Source organism: Aythya ferina, assembly GCF_964211825.1.
Source record: "Aythya ferina genome assembly, chromosome: W".
NCBI lineage: Eukaryota > Metazoa > Chordata > Aves > Anseriformes > Anatidae > Aythya > Aythya ferina.
This window is the reverse complement of record NC_140313.1, coordinates 8,816,564-8,834,690: the sequence shown is the minus strand read 5'-3', so window position 1 is coordinate 8,834,690 and position 18,127 is coordinate 8,816,564. Positions and strand designations below refer to the sequence as shown.

The 18,127-nt window shown below is 46.0% G+C and overlaps 1 long non-coding RNA gene across 1 annotated transcript in view; it reads left to right on the top strand.

The window, feature by feature from the left end:
* LOC311426458 overlaps positions 1-9,679 on the top strand; it is a 113,742-nt gene extending 104,063 nt beyond the window's left edge. The window contains exon 2 of the long non-coding RNA XR_014686776.1: positions 9,609-9,679. This is a non-coding gene — a long non-coding RNA (uncharacterized lncRNA). The remainder of the gene's footprint in view (positions 1-9,608) is intronic.
* The last annotated feature ends 8,448 nt before the right edge of the window (positions 9,680-18,127 follow it).

Below are 18,127 nucleotides of genomic sequence, written 5' to 3'. Positions count from 1 at the left end.
TCTGTGCAAAGGCAGGGGGGGAGTTATTGGCGTTCATCCTCACGACCCCCTGACGACCACCACCAGAAGGCACTGTGCAGGCGCAGATGGGAGGAGTTTATGGAAATGACTTCTTGGAGCTAATTTTAATACAAACCGCGGGGACAGGTTATGAATATGTATAAGCATGTTGGGAAACTTCATGCATATGTAACTTTTTACTGCATATAACCAAAGCAAGTTGCCGTGTTAAGGTGCGCATGCCTTTGGGAGCTATTCCGCATGCGCCCGGCACTGAAATAAACCACATACCTACTTTACATGTATAAATCATTGGCTTTGAGTTGTAGAGTTCTTCCACGAATCAACACTAACGTTCCGATTCTGGAAAATGGGGGTGTACTGCCAAGCACTTCCCCGTGCAAGGGCTACCACACACCTATGAATTTACCAGATTCCCTGGTGTATTTCCAAGCACTTCCCCATGCAAGGATTACCGTACACCAAATTTCCCGAGACTCTTCCTTTCTCTCCCTTATCTCTACGCTTCGTCCGTCTCCGGCCGCGCCCCTCGTGGAGCCACGGAACCGCGGATCAGGACTCCACACTTGCTTCGTACAAAACTACGTCTCAATCACACATCACACAGAATCTCACCCGACCCCCAAGGCAATACTTAACATTTCTTACTGATTAAGGAGGTATTGGGGAGGCATTGGGGAGGCAAGGACAATCCCCAGACATGGACTGTATATCTCGAAACAAGACACTGGAACTCATGATAAGGAAGCGGCAGACGGACCGAGAAACAAACGTAAGGACTATAAATCTCAAAACTGGACATTGGAATTCATTATAAAGATACAACAAACGGAAGAATTGGCAACAACCAGCTCTCGCAATTAAGAAACATGCCAATTCAGCAGATTCCTGACCAAAGGTGAAAAGTACACTGTGAGGAAGACTCGGGGTCTTCCTCCCAAAGACCCCTGCCCACGTCCCAAAGACCCCTGCCCACAATTCTTGGAAGGCTCTACGCAGGCGCAAGGTGCCAAAAGGCTAATTAGCATAAGAAGCGAGGGAAGGCGGGGATAGGTAATGCATATGTATAGGTGCTTGTAGAATATTGATAGATTGATTGTATAAATTCAAGACTGCTTTCCGCTTTAGGTATGCACGATAGGTGGAGAGATCCCCCGTGCATCCAGCGCTGCAATAAAGAATATACCACTTAAAGGAATTTCGGCTTCGATCTTTGAATCAATCTGGCACCCCAGATGGGACGACCTCTCTGCCGGACCGCAGGACCCGCTGGGAACAGGACTCCCTAGGGTACCCCCGGGATTTCCCGGAGGGACTCCTCGACTCACCGGATCACTGCGGAGGCAGACAAGGACCCCATCATTGTAAGTGAGTATATTCTTTATTCTGGTTTAGTTTTCTGGTAGACCGGTCATCTGGGACTGTCCAGTAAGTCGGAAGGTGACTTCTGCAGGACAGTATTTGGTATATACTTTGTGGTTAGTACCACAAGTATATCTGGGGACCTTGGGGTCCATCTGTATCTGGAACTGTCTGTAAGTCAGAAGGTGATCTTCTGCGAGGCAGTGTTTGGTATATACTTTGTGGTAAGCACCATAAGTATATTTGGGGACCTTAAGGAAAGAGCTCGCTTTAAGGTCCATCTGGAATTGTGTTGTCTATTTCGGTTTTCTGACTCATGGAGTATGGTATTTAACTTTGGTTATTGTTACTGTGATTTTGGCTATTTTTCTGGTGGTAATAGTAGGTTCGTGGCATTGTTATAAGAGAGATATCGTTACGGTGTTACACAGTTCGGTTTTCTGACTTATCGCATGTGGAATTTGACTCTGACTATTGTTATTGTGATTTTGGCAATATTGCTGGTAATAGTAGTTTTGTGACATTGCTACTGAAAGATATTGCGTGCCCGTATTTTTGTGAGTGATACGTTTTGTGATATGCTTTTGTAAGTAACGTGTATTCTGAAAGTGTAAACTGGAAACTGGGGGGGCAAACAAGCAGTGAAATTTTAAAGAAAAGTGTGTTAGGATGTGTTTTAAGTCACTGGAAGGATATTGGAGGATCTGCCGGTGGAAGTGTGAACAGGAAAACATTGATAAAATATCGTAATCAGTGGTGGCCGCTTTATAAGCTGGAATGTGGAGAAAAGTGGCCCCTAAATGGAACTTTAAACTATAATATTTTGTTACAGTTAATGTTGTTTTTTTGAGAAGCAGAACAGGATGAAATGTTGTATACTGATGTTTCAGCATCTTGGTGGGAAAAGGTACGGAATTAAGTTGGCCCCTGACTGAGCCTTTGATGTTGGCATTAGAGAAGTACAGGCTGGAGAAAGATAAAGGAAGTGTTAAAAGGGTTGTTGAAAGTGTTAAAGGTGTTTGAAGTTGAATGAGCAGGGAAAGAGGATGTAGGAATGTTAATAGTTCTGCCTCTGCCCGAGGCAGAGATCTTAAAATCACGGGTGTTAGCCCTTTAGGGCAAAGGGACCATGATGGGTCCGAGAGAGTTGTCACAGAAACAGAAAAGCAGTTAATTCTTAAAACAACCTGAGTTCATGTGCGAGCTCAGATTGCCGATGGGACCGCTCAGGGAACTGTGGACAATTGCATTCCCCTGACCGACCCCCGCTAAGACCCGAATCATCCTGAAAATTATGAACGGTTAAGTAAATACTAAAACCTGGATGAATTGGGAATTGAGAATATGCTTCCAACAAGGTCTAAAAGAAACCCCTATGGAATTTTTGGACCAACTCTGAAATGTAATGAAAATAAATAAATAAATAAATAAATAAATAAAACAAAACGGTTTGGACCTGGCTTCGGAGGACAAATTGACTAGCCTTTTCCTAGGGTAATCGACCCCTGATTTCAACAGGAATAACGGGGACCTGGGGAATCTACCCTAGCGGATCCTCCACTGGTTATAATGAAGCTAGGGGAGGAATGGAAGTGAAATTTCTTATTGATATGGGGCAACATATTCAGTTCTAAATCAAGCATTAATGCCTTCACAGAATTATTATGTTAGGGTAAAAGATGTGTCGTGGTTTAACCCGGCCGGCAGCTAAACACTACACAGCCGTTTGCTCACCCTCCCCCTCCCTCTCTGGGACGGGGGAGAGAAATGGAAAGTGAAGCCCGTGAGTTGAGATAAAGACAGTTTAATAAGACAAAATAATAATAATAATAATAATAATAATAATAATAATAATAATACAATGATGATAATAGTACCACTACTGGTAGTGTGTACAAACAAGTGATGCACGGTGCGGTTGCTCGCCGCCCGCTGACCGATGCCCGGCCTGGCCCCGAGCGGTCCGGCCCCCTCCCCCCGGCTAGCCACCCCTATGTATTGTTTGGCCTGGCGTCGGATGGTATGGAATGCCCCTCTGGCTGGTTTGGGTCGCCTGTCCTGGGTCTGTCCCCTCCCGGCTCTTGCTGCGCCCCCAGCCTGCCTGTTGGCAGGACGGGGCGGGGGGGGGGGCTGAGGTGTCCTTGGCTTGGTATGGGCACTGCTCTTTAACAATTAAAACATCAGGGTGTTATCAGCACTCTTCTCATCCTAAGCCAAAACACAGCATTCCACCAGCTACTAGGAAGAAAATTAACTCTGTTCTAACTGAAACCAGGACAAGGTGTAACCGAAAAGGCTTATTTTTGTGAACCTTTGAAGTACAAGTTAGGGAAACAATGGGGCATACACAGATTTTTATATATGCCTAGCTCCTCATGGGCACTCTTAGGTAGAGATTTATTAGAGCAAGTAGGAGCAGAAATTGTCTTTGAAAAAGGGAAAATGGAATTAAGTATAGGAGAAGAACAACTAACAAATGTGTTAAGCTTGGCACTAATACAAACTGGCCCTAAAAGTGAAATACCTTTAGAGATCATAGATCAAGTATGTCCAGGAGTTTGGGCTACTGAAACCCCTGAAAGAGGTAAAAATGTGACCTTAATAATTATTAAATTAAAGCCAGGAGAGAAACCCGTTAAGGTTAAGTAATATCCTTTGAGGATAGAAGATAGGAAAGGAATTAAAGAGATAATAAATTTTTACAGTATGGATTATTGATTGAATGCGAATCAGAATACAATACACCCATATCGCCAATTAAAAAGGCAGATGAAAAAGCTATAGGCTAGTTCAGGATTTGAGGGCCATAAATAAAATCACTGAGGATATACATCCAGTAATGGCAAACCCTTATACTTTGCTGACTAAATTAAAGAATAGTCAAGTCTGGTTTACCGTACTGGATTTAAAAGACGCCTTCTTCTGCCTAGGCTTAGCCACAGAAAGCCAAAACCTATTTGCCTTTGAATGGGAAAATCCCGATTCAGGCAGAAAGACGCAGCTTACGTGGACATTACTACCTCAAGGATTCAAGAATAGCCCCACTATTTTTGGAAACCAATTAGCAAGGGAACTCGAAACATGGATGCCTCCGGACACTGAAGGTGCTTTGTTACAATATGTAGATGATCTCTTAATAGCTACTGAGACTAAAGGGAGTTGTATTCAATGGACTATAAGTCGTCTTAATTTTCTGGGTTTAAATGGATATCAAGTCTCTTGACAGAAAGTCCAGCTGGCTCAACAAAGTGTGACCTATCTGGGATTTGAAATTTCGGAAGGACAACGAGAACTAGGAACTGAACATAAGGAAGTCGTTTGCCAGACTCCAGAACCTCAAATGGTAAAGGAGCTACAAACCTTTTTAGGAATGACAGGTTGGTGTCGCCTTTGGATTTATAATTATGGACTATTGGTAAAGCCTCTATGTGAATTGATAAAGATTAACCAGTCAAAGTTAGTCTGGACTGGAGAAGCACAAAAAGTCTTTAAACAACTTAAACAAGAATTGATGATTTTGAAATATCAAGCAATATTGGTAGAACAGGACAACGTGGAAATTGTGATAACTAATATTGTGAATCTAGCCTCTTTTCTTAGTGATGCTCCGGCACAACCTGTGATTCACGATTGTTTAGAAACTATAGAGACTGTGTATTCCAGCCGACCAGACCTTAAGGAGGAGCCCATGGAAGATGCGGAAGAAACTTGGTTCACGGATGGGAGCAGTTTTGTTACGCAAAGACAACGTAAAGCTGGATATGCTATAACAACTACTCAGCAGGTAATCGAGTCTAAGCCTTTACCCCCTGGAACATCAGCTCAAAAGGCGGAGATAGTTGCTCTCACGAGAGCATTGGAACTGGCAGCGGGAAAAAGGGTAAATATTTGGACAGATTCTAAATATACATTCGGCGTGGTACATGCTCATGGAGCAATTTGGAAAGAACATGGATTGCTGACCGCTCAGTGAAAACACAAAGTATGCTGAAGAAATTTTAAAATTGTTAGAGGCTGTAAAACAACCAGAAAAGGTAGCTATCATGCATTGTCAGGGACACCAAAAGGGGAACACCGATTTTGAAATTGGAAATCGATTGGCAGAGGCTAAGCAGGCAGCTGAAATAACTGAGGTGAAGGCATTGTCTTTGATACCAGACGGTAAAATCCAAACTATATCCAAATTATACAAAAGAAGACTTAAAATTAATTGAAGATTTGAAAGGTAAAATGAAAACATGGCCCATAGTTCTTACAGAACACAATAAAACGCATTGGGGAGCTGGCACACTGCATAAGAGCCTGAGTCAGACATTAGTGGGACGATATGATAAAACAAGTAACTCAACAATGTAGCATTTGCTTACACAATAACCCCAATACCAAGGATAGAATAAAATTTGGAATAATCGGTAAAGGAAATTATTCGGGGCAACAGTGGCAAATTGATTTTTCAGAACTCCCTAGAAAAGGGGGGTATCATTATTACTGGTTCTGACTGACACGTTTTCAGGAAGGCCTGAAGCCTTTCCCTGTCGAACAAACAAAGCAAGAGAAGTGGTTAAAGTCTTGTTAAATGAAATAATACCATGCTTTGGGATTCTAGGAGCAATGTCTTCTGATAGAGTTTCACATTTTTGTGCACAAGTGGTACAACAGATAAGTAAGATTCTAAAGATAGATTGGCAACTGCATACCCCTTATAGACCACAGGCAAATGGACAGGTAGAAAAAATGAACCATTTAATTAAACAATAAATAGCTAAAATTGGATAAGAAGCTAATTTGTCATGGCCTCAATCCCTCCCTTTAGCATTACTTGGAATTAGAGTTAAACCTAGAATAAAAGGGAATTTGAGTCCCTTCAAAATCTTATATGGAAGGCCATAGCAATTTCTATTTAGTGGAGAGGACCTAACGCAGTTAGGATCAGAATATTTATATGCTTATATAACTGAACTTCAGAAACAATTAAATAAAGTACATAAATTTGTTTTAGGGACCAGGGCTAGAGGGTTGGATCAACCAATCCACCCCTTTAAGCTCGGGAATTATATATATATAAAGACTTTTTCAGGACAACCCCTACAGGAAAAATGGAAGGAAAGTGGATGGGACCATACCAAGTATTACTGACACCACACACCGCCATTAAGATTAAGAAGCAAGCAGCTTGGATCCACAATTCAAGGGTGAAGAAGGTCCTGGCGAGAATATAGACCACCACTCCAATTGGACCAACAAAATTACGGTTTTCCAGATCCTAATGATTGCAGGGGTGCGGTTCTCGGATTCGGGGTGGGCAACTTGGGATGAGAACTTACATCTGACCTTAATACAAACAATTTCTCGAGTAACTAATAAGACGAACTGTTGGGTATGCACCCATCTGCCACAGCATGGGAATAAGGGTGTATCGTTAATCGGGATTCCCTTGCCTGCAAACTTATCTTGGACTAATTTGTGGGAAAACACATCTTGGGGTCGAAAATATTAAGAAGTTTTGGAACTAGAAGTGAGTAGCTTCATGCCGTTAGAATCCTATTATGTATGTGTACAAAGATGTAACCCACCTAAGGGTATAGGAAAACAGCATTGTATAAATACGGATACTACTTATGTGGGAAATCAGACATCTTGTAATTGAACAATTGATATTAGTACGACTAGCAGTTGGGCAAATCCAACCAGCTGGCCAGTACCAGAAGGAAAAGGGTGGTATTGGCTATGCAATGATACAGCCTGTAAGGTCTTGCCTGAGAATTGGAAGGGAACTTGCACTCTTGGAGCGGTAGTCCCCAATATGACAGTACATGATGTAGTGCCTCGAGGTTACTTGAGAAATCATATGCAGAGAATCAGACAAAAAATTAACAATCCATTGATAGAGAGACACACCGCTTTTCATAGTTTTGTTTGATGGTTTATCCCATGGTTAGGAGGGAGTGAATTGGAAAAGGCAATAGTTAATATTTCTGCAATTATAGAGAAGTTAGAAAACAAAACTCTGGATACTATAAAGGCTCAACAAGAAGAGATATCTAGTTTATCACAGGTAGTATTACAAAATCGGATGGCCCTAGACTTGTTACTGGCCGCTCAAGGGGGAGTCTGTACAGTAATAAACACAAGTTGTTGTGTGTATGTAGATCAGAGTGGAAGGATCTCTACCGACCTGGAAGAAATATGGAAGCAGACAAGGGTCCTACATGATATCAGTAAAGATGATCTTTCGTGGAGTTTTAGTGAAATATGGAATAAGTTAACCTCCTGGTTGCCCAATTTTCAATGGTTGAAACAAGTGTTCATTGCTCTAATCGCATTAGTAGTATTAGGAATATTTGTGTGCATGTTGTTTAGATGCCTGCTTTGTTGTGTTACTGTAAATAATGAAAGTATCTGATGCAAAAGAATTTGCATGAGAAAAGAAAAGGGGGGATTGATTAAGGAGGTATTGGGGAGGCATTGGGGAGGCAAGGACAATCCCCAGACATGGACTGTATATCTCGAAACAAGACACTGGAACTCATGATAAGGAAGCGGCAGACGGACAGAGAAACAAACGTAAGGACTATAAATCTCAAAACTGGACATTGGAATTCATTATAAAGATACAACAAACGGAAGAATTGGCAACAACCAGCTCTCGCAATTAAGAAACATGCCAATTCAGCAGATTCCTGACCAAAGGTGAAAAGTACACTGTGAGGAAGACTCGGGGTCTTCCTCCCAAAGACCCCTGCCCACGTCCCAAAGACCCCTGCCCACAATTCTTGGAAGGCTCTACGCAGGCGCAAGGTGCCAAAAGGCTAATTAGCATAAGAAGCGAGGGAAGGCGGGGATAGGTAATGCATATGTATAGGTGCTTGTAGAATATTGATAGATTGATTGTATAAATTCAAGACTGCTTTCCGCTTTAGGTATGCACGATAGGTGGAGAGATCCCCCGTGCATCCAGCGCTGCAATAAAGAATATACCACTTAAAGGAATTTCGGCTTCGATCTTTGAATCATTACCTTGGTCTGTGCACAGAGTTACCGGATAAATTCTTAAAACCCGGAATGCCTACCTTCTTCCCTTCCCCACTACTTCACGGATCCCACCTCTTTAATCAGTCTTGGGCCCTCTGTCAGCTCTCCGCAGAACCACCACCATCGATGCACAGGACCGTTGAAATCAGCGGGGCATGCTTTCCTCCTGCTGCGGCGGTGGGGCTCCCCGGTAGGTGACTGGATCCCGGACGAGCCCCCAAATTGCGAGAAACACTCCGTAGCCAATAACTTAGGCTCAGGCGAGGATCTCAGTGAAGTAGTAATTTACTCGCGATTGATTGCAATGGCGGCGCCCCACAAGCAGGAAAGCGTGCCTACTAGTTCTAAAACACAGTTTATATGCTTTTTGATGACAGGACCCTCCCCTGTTTCCCCACTGAGGGGGTAATCCAGGTTCACAATCTATCTGATGCTTCACAAACAATGCATGGCCTTCATTTGCTGGCCTGTTAAATTTCAAATTTCTTTTGACATTTTTACTGCTTGAAGGGGTAATGTTTCTTCACTTATCTGACTTAACACCGTGATTTTCACCTAATTGTCCTAAGAAGTCTGGTTGTCTGCATTTTACAAGGTCGCCTGCTAAGCTTTCTTATCACTGTAAGCATATCTCAGTACCACGTTGTTCCTTCCCTCTAAACAATGGAACTCTGCAAAAACAACATTTCTATTCCCACAATTCCCCCCTTTTCTTCTTTATAAACCGTTGATTTTTGAAAAACCTTTCTCTAAGGTGTAATTTGGTAGATTTCTTCTTCTCCTTCGCTTTCTTTGCTTTCCATCTCCTCATTATCACCTTATCTGAGTAAGGTGGTGGCTCCATGGTCATTTGTTTCAATAGTGCGGTTTCAGTTAACCACTGTACTAGTCCTCTTACACGGGGGATAATGCAGCAACCAATGGCTGTCAAAACTCCTACAACTACGATCAAGGATGTAAATATGCCTACTTTTTCTGCCAATTCACTGGCAAGGGTGGTAAGCCCTTGCAATGCTCTAGTTACTGAGCCATCTGGGGCAGTATTGCTGGGTGTAAGAGTGCAACAATGGTTGCTCAGTATCTCACACACACATACACACACACACACACCCCACCTCCTTCCTCCACGAGCATCATATCTAATGATGTTCTGTTTTCCCAAGCCATTTTGCTGGTGCCATCTAGTTGTTCAGCGATTCCTCTCATCGCATCCCTTGTATAATTTATGACTCTCCGCTGATTAGAATAAATATAATTAATCCAATCCACATTCTTATCGATCGTTACCCACCAGAACAGTGACTCAAACCCTGCAGCAATTTGATTCCTGGCTTTCTGTTCATCGGAAACTCCTCTAGGCACCCCAATAGAATCTACGTATACTCTGTCATCGAATGATACTCCTAAGTACAGATACTCTGTCAGCTCTCCACAGAACCGCCACCGTCGATGCACAGGACCGTTGAAATCAGCGGGGCATGCTTTCCTGCTGCTGCGGCGGTGGGGCTCCCCGGTAGGTGACTGGATCCCAGACGAGCCCCCAAATTGTGAGAAACACTCCATAGCCAATAACTTAGGCTCAGGCGAGAATCTCAGTGAAGTAGCAATTTTATTTGCGACTGCAGTGGCGGGCGCCCCACAAGCAGGAGAGCGCACCTACTAGGTTAATAACACGGTTTATATATATATATATATATATTTATATATTTATATATTTTTTTTTCTCAACAACTGGGACCCTCCCCTGTTTCCCCATTGACTGGGTAATCCAGGTTCACAATCTATCCGGTACTTCACAAACAATACATGTCTGTTAAGAAAGATCCCAAGTGGGACCCAAATGCTGGCAGGGGTCAGCGATTAATAGAACAATATCAACAATTAATCCTATATGGGTTTCAATACAGAGTACCGAAGCCAAAAAAATCTCTCGAGGTTCATGGTGCAATGAAGGTACAAATTTATTTATTGACAGAACCAAAGGCAGAAGAAGGGCTACAGATCCCTGCAGAGGTGTTGAATGCAGTTACTCTTTTTGTATGGGTAGGAAAACAGCCTGGGAGAGTGAAAAACTCACTTCCAGTTTGAATTGAGCTTAAACCAGGAGCTGTACCTGTACGGGTGCCACAATATCCAATTAGCCTTACAGCAAGGAAGGGGCTGGAGTCTCTGATAAACAATTTCTTATCTTATAGACTAATCCGTGAATGCCAATCTAGCTTCAACACCCCAATACTGCCAGAAAAAAAATAAATAAATAAATAAAATAGCAGTGAATACAGGTTTGTGCAAGATTTTAGAGCTATAAACAAAATAACCGAGGACATCCACCTTGTAGTGTAAAACCCATATACCCTTCTAACAACGCTATGTGAAAAAGATTCTTATTTCACAGTATTGGTTCTTAAAGATGCCTTCTTTTGTGTACCTCTAGAGCCTGATAGCCAGACTATATTTGCTTTTTGAATGGGAAAATCCCACAACAGGGAAAAAAGACTCAAATGTGCTGGACAGTACTACCACAAGGATTCAAGAATAGCCCCACGTTATTCGGGACTTCCTTAGGGGCAGATTTAAACAACTGGCAAAGCAAGAATAAAGGGACCTTATTACAGTACATTGATGAGTTGCTGCTAGGAGCCCCAACCAAATAAATATGTTTACAGTTGACTATTAGCTTGTTAAATTATCTGGGAACAGCTGGATACTGGGTGCCCCAGAAAAAAGCTCAGATAACCCAGCAGAAAGTATGGTACCTGGGCTTTGATGTTTCTCAAGGACAACAAGAATTAGGTCCAGAGTGAAAAGAAGCTATATGCTGAATTGCTGTTCCCAGAACAAAAAAGCAAGTGTGAGGATTCCTAGGGATGGCAGGCTTCTGTCAAATCTGGATTCCAAATTTTGGACTAATAGCAAAGCTGTTGTATGAAGCAACAAAGGGGACAGAAAATGTGTTGAAGTGGACTGCTGAGTGATGAAAAGGATTTGATGATATAAAAAGGATCCTAATGTCAGCACCAGCCCTGAGGCTGCCAAACATGGAAAAACCTTTCCACTTGTTTGTTCATGAACGAAAGGGGGTGGCAGCTGAGGTAATGACCCAAATGCTGATTAGCTGGAGGAGGCCTGTGGCCTACTTTTCCAAACAGCTAGATGAAACAAGTAAAAGATGTCCATCTTGTTTGAGGGCAGTAGCAGCGACTGCACTCCTAGTTTAGGAAGCAAGAAAACTAACTCTGGGACAACCTTTGACAGTATTTGTGCCACATGCAGCTCTAGCTGTGATGGAAGACAAAGGAAACTGCTGGCTATCTCCAAGTCAAAAGGCTAAATATCAAGCTGTATTAGTAGACCAAGGAGACATAAAGCTATCTGTGGTCAGCACCTTGAACCTTGCTATGCCCCTTCCAACCGAGGAGGCAGGAAAAATCCATCGTGACTGTATGAGTATTATTGAGCACACATATGCCAGTCGAGCTGACTTTTAAAGATGAAACAATCACTAATGTAGATCTTGAGTATTTTACAGATGGCAGCAGCTTCATGTAAAAGGGACAGCGTAAAGCAGGTCATGACCCCCTGGGACACTATAGAAGCAAAACCACTACCACATAACACCTCATCACAGAAAGCTGAATTAATTACTTTGACTAGGGCCTTGGAATTAGCAGAAGGAAAGACGCTCAACGTCTACACAGATTCTAAATATGCCTTTGGAGTTTTGCACGCCCATGGAGCCATCTGGAAAGAGCAAGGATTACTGACAACATCTGGAGGACCAATCAAGCACGGTCCAGAATTTTAGTTATTGGAGGCAGTGCAAAAGCCCAAAGCTGTAGCAGTAATGCACTATAAGGCCCAAAAAGGTCTGGACAATGGACAACAAGGACAGCTGACCCAAACTGGCCAAAGGGGTATTCCATACCATATGACGTCATGCTGAACAATTAATATGGGGTGGCTGGCCAGGGTGGGGGGACCGGCTGCTTGGGGATAGGATGGGCATCGGTCAGCGGGTGGTGAGCAATTGCATTGTATATGACTTGTTTTGTGCACATTAGTAGTACTATTATCATTATTATTTTCCTTTATTTTCTGTCCTAACAAACTGTCTTTATCTTTACCCACAGGCTTTATTTTCCCATTTCTCTCCCCCATTACAGAGATGCAGGGGGGAGGGTAAGCGTACAGCTGTGTGGTACTTAGCTGTCAGCCGGGATAAACCACAACAGCATATTTAAGAAAAGGAAAAAAACTACTGTGCAACAGCAGCTGGAAGAGAGAGGAGTGAGAAACAGCCCTGAAGACACCAATGTCAGTGAAGAAGGAGGGGGAGAAGATGCTCCAGGCGCTGATGCAGAAGTTCCCCAGAAGCCTGTGGAGAGGCCCATGGTGGAGCAGGCTGTTCCCCTGCAGCACATGGGTACTATGGTGGAGCAGAGTTCCGTGCTGCAGCCCATGGAGGAGCCCATGGTGGAGCAGGTGATTGGGGGGGAGCTGCCGCCTGTGGGAGACCCAAGCCGGAGCAACCCACTCCTGATGGATGGACCCTGCCACACAGACCCACACCTGGAGCAGCTCTTGAAGAGCTGCCGCCTATGGAGAAGTCCACAATGGACCAGCCCAGGAAGGATGGCACCCCGTGGGAGGGACCCCATGCCAGAGCAGGGGAGAGAGTGACCATGAAGGAGTGGCAGATACAAAGTGCCACGGACCAACTGCAGCCTCCATTCCCCATCTCCTCCATTAAAGACTTCATTTCCTTCTTAAAACTCCTATCCTCTCTGCTGGTAAGGGGGGGGAGTTCACATAACATGTTTGTCCTTGTCCCACCGGGAACTCCTTAAGAAGATACATAGGAGTGTTAGTACTGTTAGTATCAGGGAAGGGGAAATCCTCGGTGTCTCTCTTACATTGTTCTAAATCTTGCCAGAGCCTAGAGTGTACTCCTTCTCTAGGGACAGTGTTAATTGCAGTCCCTGGCTCCCTTCCTGCAGCAGCTGCTGCGGCTGCCGGTGCAATATTAGGATTATAAGGAGGGGGTAATTTATTCAAGGGTTCCTATTGACCCATTCTTCCCTCTGACTCCTCTTTCTCCTGGTCCTGACCCTTTTTCAATAAAAACTGAATTGCCCCCTGCACCCAGCAAGGAGCATAACTTGACTCCTCCTCCAAACAAGGAGTCTTATCGTTTATGTATAAATTTAAAGCCTGATTTTTCATCAGACCCATATTTGGCCAAAATACTGCTGTTTCCTCAATTGGTTCCTTTGTCCAAATTAATACACAGTACTTAATCATTTTCTATAATTTCTTCTGGTTTGGGGATTTTTTTTCCAATTTCTTATCATTCCTCCAGAAGGACTGTCGTTAGGCACTGCCCCAGGGATATCTCCCTGTCTCCTGGAACCCTTATTTCCCATTTTTCCTAGCCCTCATCGGAGTACTGCTACAAAATTTTTTCCTCCTGCAGGGTACCACACACTAACATTACAGTTCGAGAAAATGGGGGTGTACTGCTAAGCACCTGACCTTGTGTGTTGTGTGTGTCTGAGCTGGAGTCACCTTTTCCCTGCAGCAGCCCACTACACCCCGTACGGGGTACCATACATTTATGGGTTAACTAGATTCCCTGGCATACTGCCAAGCACTTTACTGTACAAGGGGGTACCGGACGTACACCAGCTTTCCCCAGAACTCTTCCTTTCTCACTTCTATCTCTCCCTCCTACCTCTCACTTCATCCGTCTCCTGCCACACCCCTCAAGGAGCTATGGAGCAGATTGGGATTCCACACTCACTTCATACAAATTATGTCTCAATCACACTTCACACAAGAGTCTTACCTGAACCCCAAGGCAATACTTAGTATTTCTTACTTTGATCTGTGCACAGAGTGACCAGGTCAATTCTCGAAACCGGAGTGCCTACCTTGCACTGATCCTCCCTTCGTAACCAGTCTCAGTTCCTTGTCATATCTCTAAAGAACCACTTTCCTAAAAGCAGAAGACCACTGAAATCGGTAGGGAATGCTTTTCTGCTGCAGTGGTAACAGGGCTCCCCCGAAGGCTACTGGATCCATGCCAACCCCTCAGTTTTGTGAGAAACACTCTGTAGCCAGTAACATAGGCTCAGGAGAGGATCTCAGTGAAGGAGCATTTTTATTCGCGATTGCAATGGCGGGTGTCCTACAAACAGGAGCAGGCTGCAGGCCACCGCGGACCATGCTTGGGCAGCTTCGGAGGGCATTGCCTAGTTTTCCAGAAGCTTCTTCCCGAGCTGAGCAGAAACCCAGTTGTGATGTGTCAGGGCTGAGCACAGGCTTTGTATTCCTTCCTGCCATCCCCTGCACGGGATGTGCAGCTTTCCCCCTTGGAAACACCAACAGATCTCCTCTCAGTCTTCTCTTCTCAAGGCTGAACAGACCCAGGTCTCTCAGTCTTTGCTCATAGGGAAGATGCTCCAGGCTCCGTATCATCTTTGTTGCCCTCCGCTGGACTCTTTCCAGGAGATCCCTGTCTTTTTTTGTACCGGGGAGCCCAGAAGTGGACACAGTACTCCAGGTGAGGCCTGCCCAGGGCAGAGTAGAGGGGGAGGATCACCTCCCTTGACCTGCTGGCCACGCTCCTTTTAATGCACGCCAGGATCCCATTGGCCTTCTTGGCCACCAGGGCGCACTGCTGGCTCGTGGTCAACCTGTCGTCCACCAGGACCCGCAGGTCCTTCTCCGCAGAGCTCCTCTCCAGCAGGTCATCCCCCAGCCTGTACTGATACATGCGGTTGTTCCTTCCCAGGTGCAGAACTCTACACTTGCTCTTGTTAAACTTCATTTGGTTTCTTCCCGCCCAGCTCTCCAGCCCGCCCAGGTCTCGCTGAATGGCAGCACAGCCTTCTGGCGTGTCGGCCACTCCTCCCAGCTTTGTATCATCGGCGTACTTGTGGAGGGTGGACACTATTCCCTCATCAAGGTCGTCGATGAAGATGTTGAACAAGACAGGACCCAGCACCGACCCCTGGGGAACACCGCTAGTCACAGATCTCCAGCCGGACTCTGCGCCACCGATTGCCACCCTCTGAGCTCGGCCAGTCAGCCAGTTCTCAACCCACCTTACCGTCCACTTGTCTATCCCACACTTTCTCAGCTTTGCTAGCAGGATGTCGTGGGAGACAGTGTCAAAAGCCTTGCTAAAGTCAAGGTAGATGACGTCCACTGCTCTCCCTCCATCAACCCAGCTGGTGATTCCATCATAGAAGGCTACAAGGTTGGTCGAGCACGATTTCCCCTTGGTGAATCCATGCTGACTACTCCTCATAACTTTCTTCTCTTCCAGTGGCTTGGAGATGGCATCCGGAACAAGCTGTTCCAACAGCTTTCCAGGGACAGAGGTGAGACTGACCTTTCCAAGAGCTCCACATCCTTCTTGTGCTGGGGGCCCCAGGCCTGCACGCAGTATTCCGGGTGGGGTCTCCCAAGAGCAGGGTAGAGGGGGAGAATCTCCTCCCTCTCCCTGCTGGTCACCCCTTTTTTAATGCAGCCCAGGACTTAGTTGGCCTTCCGGGCTGCAAGCGTGCGCTACTGGCTCACATCCAGCTTCTCGTCCATCAGGACCCCCAAGTCCTTCTCCGCGGGGCTGCTCTGAAGTTCTTCTTCTCCCAGCCTATAGAGATACCTAGGATTGCCCCAGCCCAAGGTCAACGCCTTGCACTTATGGCATCCCTTCCCTCTATTGTATCGACTGCACCGCTCAGCTTGGTGTCATCTGCAAACTTGCGCGATTCCGTCGTCTATGCCATTGCTAAGGATGTTGAAGAGCACCGGTCCCGAGCCCGACCCCTGAGGGATACCACTTGTGACCGGCCTCCGGCCAGACATAGAGCCGTTGGCCACAACCCTTTGGCCGCGACCAGCCAACCAATTCTTTATCCACCCAACAGTCCATCCTTCAAAGCCCTACCTCTGCAATTTAGAGAGAAGAATGTGGTGAGGGACCATATCAAAGGCTTTGCTCGGTCCAGGTAGCATATCCTATCCCAGGACTGGTTTCAGCCGTAAACAACAAACAGTTATGAAGAGAGATGTAGCTTTGTAAATATTTTTGTTGCCTTGGGTGAATTGGTGTCTGGTCACATTGATTGGCCTCCGCAGGGCAAATGACCGTACTGGCTGCTGGAGACAGGTACCATCAGCAGTACTTCATCTGCAGCCAGGCCCTGGATGAAGTTATGGAGGCCCAAAACCTTGCGGTTAAAACTGAAGAGATTGTCTCACCCACCTGCTGGAAGCTGTGTGAGCAGGAACAGATCCAGACCAAGCTTCTTGGTGGCAAATGGGCTCTGAAGGTAGGTGGACGGGTTGGCCTCTAGAGCCTCTCTGAAGACCCACACCTGAGAGGGAAGGAGGCAGGTGCTAGAAGGCTGAGGCGCTGTACGTGGAGAGAGTTGTAGCTATAAGGGTTGGTAGAGAGCTGAAGTAGTCGCACTTCCATCTCAGGGGTAACTCTGGGTAGTGCTTGCTTGGTGTGAGGGGCCGAGGGAAGCATGGGAAGGGTGTGGGCCCCACCAGCAATGTCCCCCGTGGGTCGCGCAGCTGTCCTTGAGAGCTGGGGCATGCTTGGGTGATGCCTGCGTGGCTCTGGTCCTTCTGAGGAGGCACTTCTGTCCCAGCTGAAAATCCAGAGAGGTGGGTTTGCTGCACCAAGAGGTTCTGCCCTTCTCTGGAAAGTGAAAGTGAAGGGGCAGGCTGTGTCTCCCGGGGCTCCTTGGGGAGGCCAGTGGCAGTACTTTTGTTCTGCGTGTCTGCAGCTTCAGAGGATGGAGCACATGTCTGGATCAGAACGCCAAGATGCTGCGGGCCAGTTTGACCAACACACGAAGATGTGGCGTTTGGAAAGGATAAGTGAGTCCCTGCTTCATCCTGTTCTGTGACTGGCTGGAAAAATGGGGCCTGCCTGCTTCAGAGTTCCAGGGAGGAACTCCCCCTGCCCTCTTCCACCTTTCAGTCAGCGTTCGTGCCTTTGTCCCTCCTGTGCTTCAGCTGAGGCTGTTGCAGCCACCCCCTCCTTCCAGGGGACAGCTCTGGCCGAGCAGCTGCAGAGGAGAGCAGGAGGAAACACCAAAGAATCTTTGCTCTGCTTTGCCCAGTGCCAGCCCCATCTTTCAACCCCCTTCTAGTCCCGTCCTGCCAGTGAAGGCCTGCGTTTGCTTCCCTTAGGGCACCAAAGGCCAGCTTTGCTCATGTCCAGTGATCCTACAGTGGCAGCAAAGATGAACAAGCACATACCAGCAGCTGCTCTCAGGAAGGTAAGGCCACTGCTGCTGGAGGCTGCATTTTGGGAGGGCAGAAGAAGGTGTGCATTGCATGGGTGGAGCTCTCGTGAAAACAGACAAATGGAAGAAAAAGCACCCTGGGGTGGGAACCCAGGGGACCTGATGCCAGGGCTACTGGTGCTGCATGTGCCAGGCAACTGCCCATTTTGTGCTGCTCCTCAAAGAGGCACGGGTGGCGGGAGGTGGACTTCCTTCTGTCTGTTCCATGACTCTTGTTCTGGACATGCTGTGGGCACGAGGTGAGGACAAGGGGGCGAGTCTGCTCAAGTCCCCGGGACGTGCCAGAGGGTCGCCCCTCGCGTCCGTACTTGCCACAGGATGGAGTGTTGCTGGAACATTCCCCTCTGTCATGGTCACAGTGCTATGACTGTGCTATGACCTGCCTG